Here is an 11,569-nt window from a genome sequence, read left to right as displayed (position 1 = left end):
GGGCCACAGCTACGAAATCAATGACAGTTTTCCTGTCGCATGAAAGAGTGGGTATGGGAGCAGGCTCTTTGGTTTTGGGGATAAACCCACTGCTTGCCTTCCTTGCTCTTTGGGAAGCCAGCCCCAGTTTTTGCTTGCTGGGGTGCACCGCTCCAGAAGACCGGCAACACACGTAATCAGTGCTGGCTCCCAAACATGATGAGCGCTGACTAGCCGTGGCCAAGCCTTCAGCTGCTTGCGGCATCCCATGCGGAAGAGGATCCCGACTTCCCGCAAGACGCTAAGGACCGTGCACCGGAGACCCGCTGAATTGGGGTGATAAGCACCAGTAGTTCTCCGGGCAAGTGGGGCCCCGCCAAGGCTCAAGGACCTCAATGGAAAGTGATAGCCAAAGACTTTCAGTTTGGGTTTTAAGCGTTGAGGTGGGGGGACGCAGCCTGGTTGGAGCCTCCTAGGCTTTGAAGTCCAGCACCCTGTGTCTACAGGTGACAGTCAATCCAGGAGGTAAGTGCCCCCGTGCCCGTGTGTGCATGGGGGGCACTGTCCTGCACCCCTCGTGTGCACACCCCATCGCACGCTGATAGCACCGAGTTCACTGCAGCTCTGGTCTGAATCCCCATTCAGACTGGAGGTTGCAGCACCTGCCCAGGAAGCACGAGACCTGGGGTCTAGGCTCTCCGCAGTGCCGGGGGTTCAAACTCGCATCTCCATCCTCCCAGGAGAGTCAGGCTATTGAATAAGTTGACATGGGGCATGTTTTCCCCCTGCCCTCCACTGAAGCTGAGTCAAAGGGATGCAAAGTCCACGGGGTCTGAGAAATCAGTGGCAATATTCCTATAGCATTTAGGGGTGGGCCCTTCTTTTCCCTGCTGTATATAAGCCCGCTCCAGGGTGAGCAACGGGGAGCCTGCCTCTAGCCTACCTGGAGAAGGGTTTTTACCCTTGCTCCCAAAACCTGGTATGGATTTCATGTCAAGCAGGTGTTGTAGAGGATACACAGAGCCAGAGGGCTCAGGGACCACTAGACAGGGTCCCCCTCTCTGCAGGCAAGTCCCTGTGGGGCTGGAGGATGCTCTGGCCAGGTTCCTGGGTCTCAGCTGAGCTGGCCACCCGCTGTTCAGAGCATCTGTGGGGAGGGCAGTCAGGCCCCAAACACAGAAGCCCCTTAATGAATTGGGCCCGTGGTGCTGCGTTCGACTCGCTGAACTGCCTGGCAGAAGTGGGAAACGGGAGGTAGTTGCATCTCCTCCAGTGCCCAGAACGAGCAGTTTTTTTAAAACCAATACAAGCCGTGTATAAAAACTTATATGATTTGGTGGGGGAAACCCATGTACTATGCAGATTTGCTAAAACGTGAACCTATGCTGCTCCCAGGCTGATGGGAAGGGCCCCAAAGCCGTAGTCCGGTATTTGAAGTGCGGGCAGGTGGATCATCATGACTTCTGAAGCTCAGGTCATATTTTGTTGCTTACTTCAAGTGCAAGAGCCCAAGTTTCGGCATCCCCCTTCTGCAAACATTGGCATCGCTGTGCAGCTGGAAGGCAACACATTCACTGTGATTTAATTTAGTCGAGGGGTGTGCCTAGGCATGTCAAAAGGTCGCAAGCCAGAGCCTCACACAAGCTTGCGGCTGAGAAATGAAGTGACTTCCTAAGTGGGAATTTAAAGAGTCGATTACTGAGGTCTCTCGACACTGGAGAAGACTCAGGCACTTCAAAATGAAAGCACTGATTCGAAACCTTGGCCGTCATTTCTTATTTAACGTATCCATGCAGCTCCCTGTCTTTGGCTATTAAAAGCAGCACTTGCTTCCAGAGCGGGTGTATGCAGTGCCTATTTCTAATTGAACACATCATCTTTCCTCGTATCGCAGAGGTTTGCTTAATGAAACCCCATCTGCTGGGCTGCTCAGGCCTAACCTGGAGGTTTTCGTTTGAAATCTTTGCCTTTCATTAGTGGCGCGTGAGTTTATTAAGGCCTTCAATCTTTCCTCAACGCTTTGAGGTCTTCCTCATTTGCGACACAAGCTGGGCTTGCAAAACCAGGGATTTTTTTAAAGCAACAGAAAATCTCAAGGGTAAGAGGTTGTTTTGGGAGAAGTGGGGGACATAACAAAATCCCTCCCTTCCCGTCTATATATACGGCTAGGAAGCGCATCCAGAGCAGGAACGAGCAAATGGGTTTGATGATGTCCCCCCCACTTTTTTTTTCCTTTTTGCTTTTGAGGTATAAAACTGACTCCTGTCACTAAATTAAATGCGAGGGGGCGAAAGGGGAATTCTGCAGGCATGATAAAGATGTCTTGGTAAATCACAGCCGACCACATGGCTTTTTTTCTGTAGAGGTTCTTTCATTGCAGTGAGCATAAATCAGTCACCGGAGATGAGGAGAGGAAAAAGGTGAGATCTCCTGACAAGGCGACCGTGGAAGGAGCAAGGAGAGCATTTGCAGGTCAATGAACGACTTCAGGTTTTTTGGCTGCGGGGCAAAGCCCAGTGGTGTCAATCAGAGGGGCGGGAGAGGAATCCCATCGCTTGCACTGCCAGGAGGCTCCTTGCAAATCTTCCTCTGCAGCAGGATGGGAAAGACTTTTCTTGACCCTGATGGCTTGGGGTCTTCAAAACATCCCTTCTCATCTTCAGGGCATTGGGTCCTCTCCTGTCACCACTAAACAGCCTGTTCCCTTTGAGCGACGGCTGCAGCTTTCTACCTGGCTCTCTGCAGCGGGGAGGACAAGAACATAAGAATGGCTATTTATTGGGTCAGGATGTTTGAAATAAAGTGCCACCGGCAGAACAATGAATCAAAATGAGCTAAATGAGGACCCACCTGTGCCTTTTCGCTGTGAAGCGCATGTGCCTACCCAGATCCAGGCCCCAGCTGCAGGGAAGCGCAGGCTGCCGGGGAACAGGGAAGAGGAAGGCATGCGTGGCAGGTGACGGCAGCCGCTGCTGGCTCCGGAGCACCTGTGTTCTCCCAAAAGGAATCGGTGTTCGTGGTAGAGACAATATCTTTTATTAGACCAAGTAGGTTTTTGCAAAAAAAAATGTTTAATTGCAAGCTTTTGGGCACAAACACCCTTCATCAGGCATAGGAGAAAAGATGCTAAAAGTTCCCCTGGGTAGAAATGAAAGTTCACGTTTCATGAAAGTTCTTCCAAAGCTCTCCGGCGCTAGCGTGGGATTTTCTTTCCCACTTCAAAACAACTGGCAGCCACTTGCTTTTTTGGCTGCCTACCAGCTGGAGCAAGCAAAACCCACTCCTCAGCCACCCAGACTGACGCCTGCTTCAGACCCACCGGAGAGGCACGGTCTGCCTTTTGAAGGTGAAACATGTATCTGCATTTCTAGCCTGGAAATCAGGCCCTCACCATCCTGTCTTTGTAATCGCTGCTTCTCCCACCCCTTTTTCTCTCTCCCGAGAGAGAGGAGAGATTTCTTTTTTATGCTGAAACAATCCATCTCTCTTGATTTTGTAATTACAGCACTTTCATCGACAGATCTCAAAGCCTTTGCAGAAGGATCTGAGATCATCCTCGCTGGAAAAGCTCCAGACACCTGCCTCCAAACAACTTCGCAACCGGTGCTTCACTTTCTGTACCATCTCCCCATCAAACAGAGCGAACATCTTGGGCTTGATGGTCACCAAAGCCGCCTCTCGATCTAAACGCTTGTGCATCTCCCGCACCAAGAAGCATCCAGATACCTTTCAGCAGCTTCCAGGGAGACGGGAGCGATTCTGACAGCTGGGATCACAATAACACGGACAGTTAGCCCGAGGAGGCCGCAAGGGCAGGGGGTCGATCTTGCACGGTGCAATAAGATGTGCTGATCTCAGTGCAGTCAGACCTGAAGGCTGGACATATTTCTTTAATATGCCTTTCGTGTGCCAAGCTTCACACAACTCCTCATCCTGGTGCCTGGGAAGGGAGAGCGGCAGCTGCAAGTATCAGTGATAAAGGGAGAAGCAACGTCTAGGGGATGGATGGGGTACCCAGCACGCTGCTGATGGAAAAGTAGCAGCAGGCAGATGATGAAAAGACCTACACTGATATAAGTTTGGCCAATCCAGTGGGGAATTACCAAGAATCAGGGGTAAAGTTGTATTGGTGTAAGTTATACTGGGTTAGGTTTCTGCTGTCCCCATCCATTCTGGCATAGCTACAAGTTAAAGGCAAACACCTCGCTACCACCTAGTAGTGAGGCATCGTCATCATGCTTGCTACCCATTTGCTCGTTCCTGCTCTGGATGCACTTCCTATCGGTATATCAATCCAGTGTAAAACAACACCAGGGTACGTGAACTAGACTTGCAGGACTTTCCTGGACTAAGCCTTAGATCTAATATTGATGGGTCCACATTCCCAGTTGTTCCCTGGATCTTTGAACCCAGATCTAGGACTGTAACCTATGAAGGTCTGTTCATAGGTCACGGTCCTAGTTTTGGGTTCAAAGATCCAGGGTATGGATCTTGAAACTGGAATTGTGGGTCCATCAGTATCACCTATTCATAGGTTACAGTCCTTGATTTGGGTTAAAAAATTCAGAGGTGGAAAATGCCATTGAACCCAAAACCCTGGATCTGGGTTCAAAGATCCTTAGGTGGAAAATTCAACCAAGCACATCAAATTAAAAGCATCACTTCATTGAGGGCTCACCTATGACTTTGCCACAGATGCCTCAAGGGCCACTTGGTTGCTACGTGTCCCCTACAGCAGCCAGGAACCAGAAGGTGACTTAGAGCCATGTCCCTTCCTGCTCAGGGTGAGATGGGAAAAAGGGGACCCTCGTGAGCCCTATGCCTGGTACAGGCCAGCATGTGGAAAGGGGACACCCAGATCCCTCCCTTACCCCAGAAGCAGGGGCCCTGCAGAAGCAGCTGCCTGTAATAACAGGGGCCAGAGATGATCCTGACAACTCCTTGCACAGGTGCAAAGCCAAGGCCACAGTCACACCCTGCCCTAGTTCAAGTCCATTCTCTGGGTGAAAGGACAAAACTTTCCAGGACTAAGCTGCAGATGCTCTACTCGGCCCTATAAGAAACAGTTGAAGCCCCTGGGGGGGGGGCGGCACATACTGGCTTAGCAATGCAATCCCACTCCTTCAGAGAAGTTTGGGGGATGAGGGGCCCGGAAAAAAATTTGGTTGATACCAGCTTGAGAACAGAGCCAGGGATACATCCCTGGAGATATATGGAGGGATGCAGCCAGGGGTATGCAGTCATGGGATTCATCCTGCCACTGCACAGGAGGCCATTGTCTCCCCCTCCCCACTGCCTCAAGCACTCGCTGTGTCAGAGGCCGGGCATCACGGACCGGCGGGTGGAAATGCTGATGGGCATTTGCAGCCGGGTTGCAAAACTCAGGCCTGCGACCTGCAGTTTTGCTTTGGTGACCGGTCACCACGTTCTTTCCCACATGGAAGGTCACAGGCGTTGCTGACCTGAGCAGATCCCAGCTGGTAGTTCAAGAGACTAGGTTTCAGCAGGGATAAATCAGCAAGGATTTATCCCTGTCACCAAGTATAAGCACATCCCCAGGCTGTACACAAATACGCTTCTGCAACAGGAGCAGCAGCAGCAGCAGCAAGGCAGCTTGGCTCCCCTCTCCAGAGCCTCACCACAGGCAAAGGCAGCAGCATGGAGGGGCAGGACATGCACAGAGCAAGGAGGGGGTGCATACAGAAGGACCAAACTCCACCAAGTCGCAGCTCGTGTCCTGACTCATCTGCTGTAGGTGATAGGGGTTTCTCTGTCAGTCAACTGAAGATTCCTGTGCCCATGTCCTTTGCAAGAGGAAAAATGCCAGCAAAAACAAGACACCCCATTTAGATGAGATGAACATAGGCAGTGGCTCCTGGGTTCTCAGCAGCAATCTCAGAGAAAGCCACCTGTCACACAAGGGAAGCCTGGACTGCTCAGCCATCTCCCTGGCCCCCCAAAAATGCAACAGCAACTCAGCTAGGCTGAGCCCAAGCCCCACTTGCAGGATACAATGCACCTTCCCTCCACAGACGTGATGGAAAAAGAAGACCGCAAGACAATCCTCTTAAAACCTGAGTGCTCTGTTGTACATCACAAGACACAGAAAAAGCAAACACCCCAGACTACTTCCCTCGAGAGCAATGAGACAAGCCTGCAGAGAAGCTATATTATTATAGCATGAGGTCTACCCTTGTAGGTCATGTATTATAGCATGAGACCAACCTTTGTAGGCAGGCCTACCTTTGTAGGTCATGTATTATAGCATGAGGTCTACCATTGTAGTCAGGTCTACCTTTGTAGGTCATGTATTATAGCATGAGGTCTACTTTTGTAGGGAAGCCCCAAGCTCATCTCCCCATGATTCACATCCTTCAACAAATGTCTGCCAACAACTTTTCTGGGGATGTCTTCTTTCCAACTTTCAGACCTAAAGATGCCCAAATTATATTAAAGTCCTTCGACTCCTCCACTTCCATGCTGTTCTTTGCCATGAAGAGAGTGGCTACCAGGTCTTCCTTGCTACAGGTCAAGTGGTTCAGTTCAGTCTGACATGACTTACAAGCCTTCCTCTCTGCTTGCAAAGAAACTCTGCTAAGAACACAGCTCTGAGTCCGTCCTGCAGGTCAAAAGATAAAGTCTCCCTCATGGTTTCCTTCTGACACCTGTATTGATGACCCTGGCTCAGCTTGGCCCTTTCCTGCCTGTTAAAACGCCAGCCTTGAGGACCACGGTGACACCAAGAAAGGTCTGGTTTTGTGATTACGCAGTGACGTTTTTCCTCCAAATCCTCTCGTTCCCTAGTGAGGGTTTGTCTGGGCACCGTGGGTTGTACAAGCAGAGACAATCTAGTGCTCCAACCCTTTGGGCCTTACAAGGCACCTGAAGATTTGCTACTGAGGGCAGGACTGCATCCTAGTCCTATAGGTCTGCAGGCTTCAAGTTGGCTCCATAAGTCGATGAAACTCACTCTCTGGTGGTGTAGATCCATAAAAGCTTTGGTGTTAGTTGTGTGCATGGATGTACCCACAAAGAGCCCCATGAAACCACAGAATCATGGAGGTGGAAGACACTTTGTGCGTCATCTAGTCAAGCCCCTTTATGTTGTGTTAATGGGAGACCACTTGGGTCTGCCTGTGTCAACCCACTCAGAGGACCAAGGCCTTATTCTTTAGGAGAAAATATAATGCAAGTCTCTCCTGAAAGATGGATGGGAGGAGAGATCGTCTCCTGAAAAGCCGAGTTTGGTTTTCGCACAGAGGAGACGCCAGCGTTTATCATCTTCCCCAACGAGAAACTTCTTTATACCTGAGGCTGAGTGAATGAAAGCAACAGCAGCCAACAATGCCTGTCACCCGCAACAAGTGCAATCACAGAGGTGCTAATGGGCCACCAACTGGTTACCTGGGCAAAGATGAGCGTTGTGCTCTCTCAGTTACTCTAATCAGGTAATCACACAGTACAGAACAGCATAAATGGCGATGCCCTCTGTCAGGTTGCCTGGTTAAATTGCTCTGTAAAATGGTGCCGGGTAATTTTATTGTCACTAGTTTGGCTAAGATAATAGTCACATCTCTAACTGCTCAGTATGAGAGACGATCGCTGCAGTGCAAGGTTGGCTGGGGGATGTTCCCCGAAGGGGTTTGTTTTTCATTCCAGGGAGCAATGCAAGTCGTATGATTTACTGAAGAAGTCCTGGCTGTGGCAGGGTGCATGGGGCAATGGGTGGCCTTGCTTGGTGATATAACAAGGAGATGAATTTGAACCCATTTATCCTGAGGACACTACTCCTGACAAAACTGCTCGTCCTGTTATATGACAGGGCAGGAGGAGATGTGACCAATCATGTAATGAAAAACAGAGCAGTTTTCTTGCCCAAGTGAGAGCTTGAAAGTTGTCTGCGGTGGCTGCTGCTTGTTTGGCCTCTGCAGTGATACCATATCAGGAAAGTGGCTTGCAAGAGCAAACGGTCTTCCTGGAGCTTAAAAATGGGATAGTTGGAAAGGAGAACCGTGCAGACAAGGAAGAGGACAATTGGATGCAGTGGGCTAACTGACCATTGGTGAAAGGGCCTACAACACTGCTGGCTGCAGAGAGGGATCATGTATTATTTTACGGGTGCATCAATCGAGTTCATAAGGGAGTTTGTCCATGCAAATCAGCTTGCGGGATCAACACCCTTAACCTGCAGGTGGTCCCAATGAGAGGAAGGGCCTTATTACACCTTACGCTGTAAGTCAAACACATGTTAATCAGCTTAGTGTTGTTCAGCTTAGTGGAGCAGTCACACCTTAAGGCAAAAAACCACCCCTGACTGTCCTTCGCCTGCACCACTGAGATTTGTCATTGGAGGCTTGGTGAGCAGAGGCAGGCCTAGGAGCTACAGGCAGTATCGGCTTGCCGTAGCCCTGGAGACCGTACTACCTCCCTCCATTGCCTGGACCTACTCATTGCTTGAGCTCCGAGGGGCCTAACCCTTTTTTTCCCCCAGAGCCTCCTTCCCCGTGCCACCCCTGGCCAGGCTGCTGGCCAGTCGGGTGGTGCCTGAGCTCCGAAAAGGATCGGGCTCCATGGCAGACTCTTCTGTTTGCAAAAAGTCCCACTGAAGTTAGAGAGATCTCTGTGTGTGAACCTAGGCCTAAGGCACACACCTAAGACACCTCAAAGTGAAATGACAGAGGATGGAGAGAGAAGGGAAGAATGGGATTTCCAGAGGTCTTCAAGCAAATCAAACCACAGGTGCATGATATGGACATACTCCCCCCTTTTACTGGGAAAACAAAATAAAACAAAAATCCCTTCATGTACCGTAACAAATAATTATTCACGTTGACAGCTGCCAAATTAATGGCACATTATGCAGCATATTCAATAAGACAAGCCCCAGAGGGAACAGGAGAAGTTAGCTAGCCATCACTGCAACGCCACATGGTGCTTTCAAAAGGTGTTCTTGAAAGGTGATTTATGCCTTCTTTTAGCATATCACAGAAATAAACCATCCTGTTGCATACCTGCAGTGGTATTAAAAATGCATTTCTCAAGGCAAACTGCTGCAGCGGCTGGGGTTTTTAAAAGGGATGAAGGTTCATGGGGCTCCACATTAAACCAACATCCCGCAGGGTGGGCTATTGCAGTGCAAGTCACATCTACACCACTTCCTAGAGCAGTGGGAACCAACCTTTTTAGCCCTGCATACTCCCTGAGTATCACTTCGATCCCTGCCAGGCCTGCTGCTCTGCTTTCTGCTCCCAGCCCTATGCTTCCAGCTTTCTTCCCTGTATTCTCTGCCTGATTTTCTGCTGTTTTCTTTTTCCTGCCTTTGCTGCTGCTGTGCTGCCTGCCCTCTCCCCCGTCTGCTGCATGCCACACACAGGTTGTCAAGGCACCTGTGCTGCAGGTTGCCCCCTTCCCTCGCCAGGGTCCAGAGCAGTGATTCTCAACTGGGGTTACACAAGATCCTTTTAAGGGTGTCAAAGCACCTAGCTAGCTCATCTTCTTGCTTTTTCCATGCTCCCAGGGCTGGCTCCTGAGATAGTCAGGCCTGAGTGTCAGTGATGGAAGTGAGCAGGTCTGTCCTCTCCCAGCAGCCCTGGACCCTGTCCTATATGGCCCCGGAGCTGGAGTTCAGGGGGCATGACCCTAAGGCAACTAATAGGGAAGAATTAGCAGTGATCTGGAACCACGTGTGGGATCTCCACGTGCTGGATTGGGAGCAAGCTCACATGGAGCCGCACGGAGCCAAGGGTACACTCCCTGCTGGCAGCCTGGAGGGGTGACTACTACACTTCTATCGTCTATTCTATTACAATATAGTACTGAATTATAAAATATTATTCAAAAAATATGAATCATTTCACTTTAATGTTTATATTATAAGAGCCATACTATCTTTATACTAATTTTTTGAATAGGAGTCTCGTTAAATCCTGAAAAGTTAGAGGGGTCCCTGGAGTCTAGGGTTGAAAACCGCGGTTGTAAGGGAGAATAAAACAGAGCACAGAATAGTGGCGGACAAGGTTCTTTGGGTAAATCTGATATCTTTTATGTCTGCCTATGTCCTTAGACCAGGGGCGGGCAAAATGCAGCCCAGGGGCCAGATGTGGCCCGCCAGGCCATTCTATCTGGCCTGCAGGGCCCCTAAAACATTTAGAAAATTAATATTTACCTGCCCTGGGCTGCCTGTCATGCAGCCCTTGATCGCTTGCCAAAACTCAGTTAAGCAGCCCTCTGCCCAAAATAATTGCCCACTCCTGCCTTAGACCAACATGGCTACAACCTGTACCCCTGGAAAACAGAAGAGCAGTGTTCTTTGCCTGCTTCTCACAGAGGCAATAGATGTATCATGCGACAAAGCACTGGAGAGTCACACTCTTTAACAAGCTGAGTTTAATGATCAGCTGTAAATCATTTAATCTTTTCCTCCTCAACATCTTTTCCGAGAATAGCTTTGCCTGAGACAGTTGTTTTGCACTTAATCCAAAACCCACTGAAATCGGGGGAAGACATCCACTGAAGCCTACCGAAGGATTTAGATCAGCTGGATTTTTTTTTTTATTCTGTTCGCTGCTTTAGATAATGTTTAAAGGTACCCTCCCCTTTTACCCAAGATATAAAGTCTCTACCTTCCCTCAAGCATCAGCACCTCTGTTGGCTAGAACAGGACCCGGGGCTCTATTCCTAATTCCTGCAATGAAGCCCTGTGAAAAGGACAAGTCATGAAACCTCCTCCTGCCTCGTTTTATCAATCTGCACTACTTACTCAACATGACTGATGCAAGGCTTCATTAATTACCTGTACAGCACTGACCATTGAGTTCTCAAAGCAAGAAGCCATAGCAAAAGTTTTGGGTATGTCCTCTTAATTGCTGGGTTTTTTAATGTGATGTATTTAATTTAAAAAGAGGAAATTAAAAAACTTGTAATATTACCTTCTGCACAACTCAAGACCTGAGACCCCTTTGACTGTGTCTAACCTAGCCTGATATAATAAACATATTTACTGCCAATAACAACAGAGCTGTGAAAACCAGCCCCGACTATCTGCATTTATAAATAGAGGTGCCGAGTCACAAGTTTTAAACTTCCAACCAAAAATAAATTCTCTAAACTAAAAAGGATGAACTGTGAAGCTCAACAATCTGCTAAATGAAATGTAAATATTACATACTGGCAGTACAAAGTCCCTGCTGCTTTCACACTTGGCGAGAGGTACTGTGCTTCAGAGCATGCTAGGAAAAATGCAGGTCAAAACAACATGATTCCTACAGGAAAGCTTGCAAACTGGGCTAGCAGTTAGGTTTGTGGTCTGTAGGAGAGGAGAGAGAGAAAGAGAGCGTTTGTTACACGTAACAGGGTAGTGAAGCACCAGAACAGGTGGTGGGATCTCCATCCTTAGAGATTAAGACCTGGGTAGACCAAGCCTTGGCTGGGATGATCTAGTTGGGGCTGGTCCTGCTTGGAGCAGGGGGTTGGACTAGGGCTGACCTCCTGAGCTCCCTTCCAGCCTTCATTGCCTCTGATTCTGTGTGGTGCCAAAGGGAAAGGAAAAGGGAAGCCCCCCGGGTCCCTCTTAGCCAAGCCGGTAGGGAGC

The sequence above is a fragment of the Crocodylus porosus genome, unplaced genomic scaffold (assembly GCF_001723895.1).
Source record: "Crocodylus porosus isolate Cpor-Errol unplaced genomic scaffold, CroPor_comp1, whole genome shotgun sequence".
NCBI lineage: Eukaryota > Metazoa > Chordata > Crocodylia > Crocodylidae > Crocodylus > Crocodylus porosus.
The sequence above is the reverse complement of the archived record's forward strand: the minus strand, read 5'-3'. Positions refer to the sequence as shown.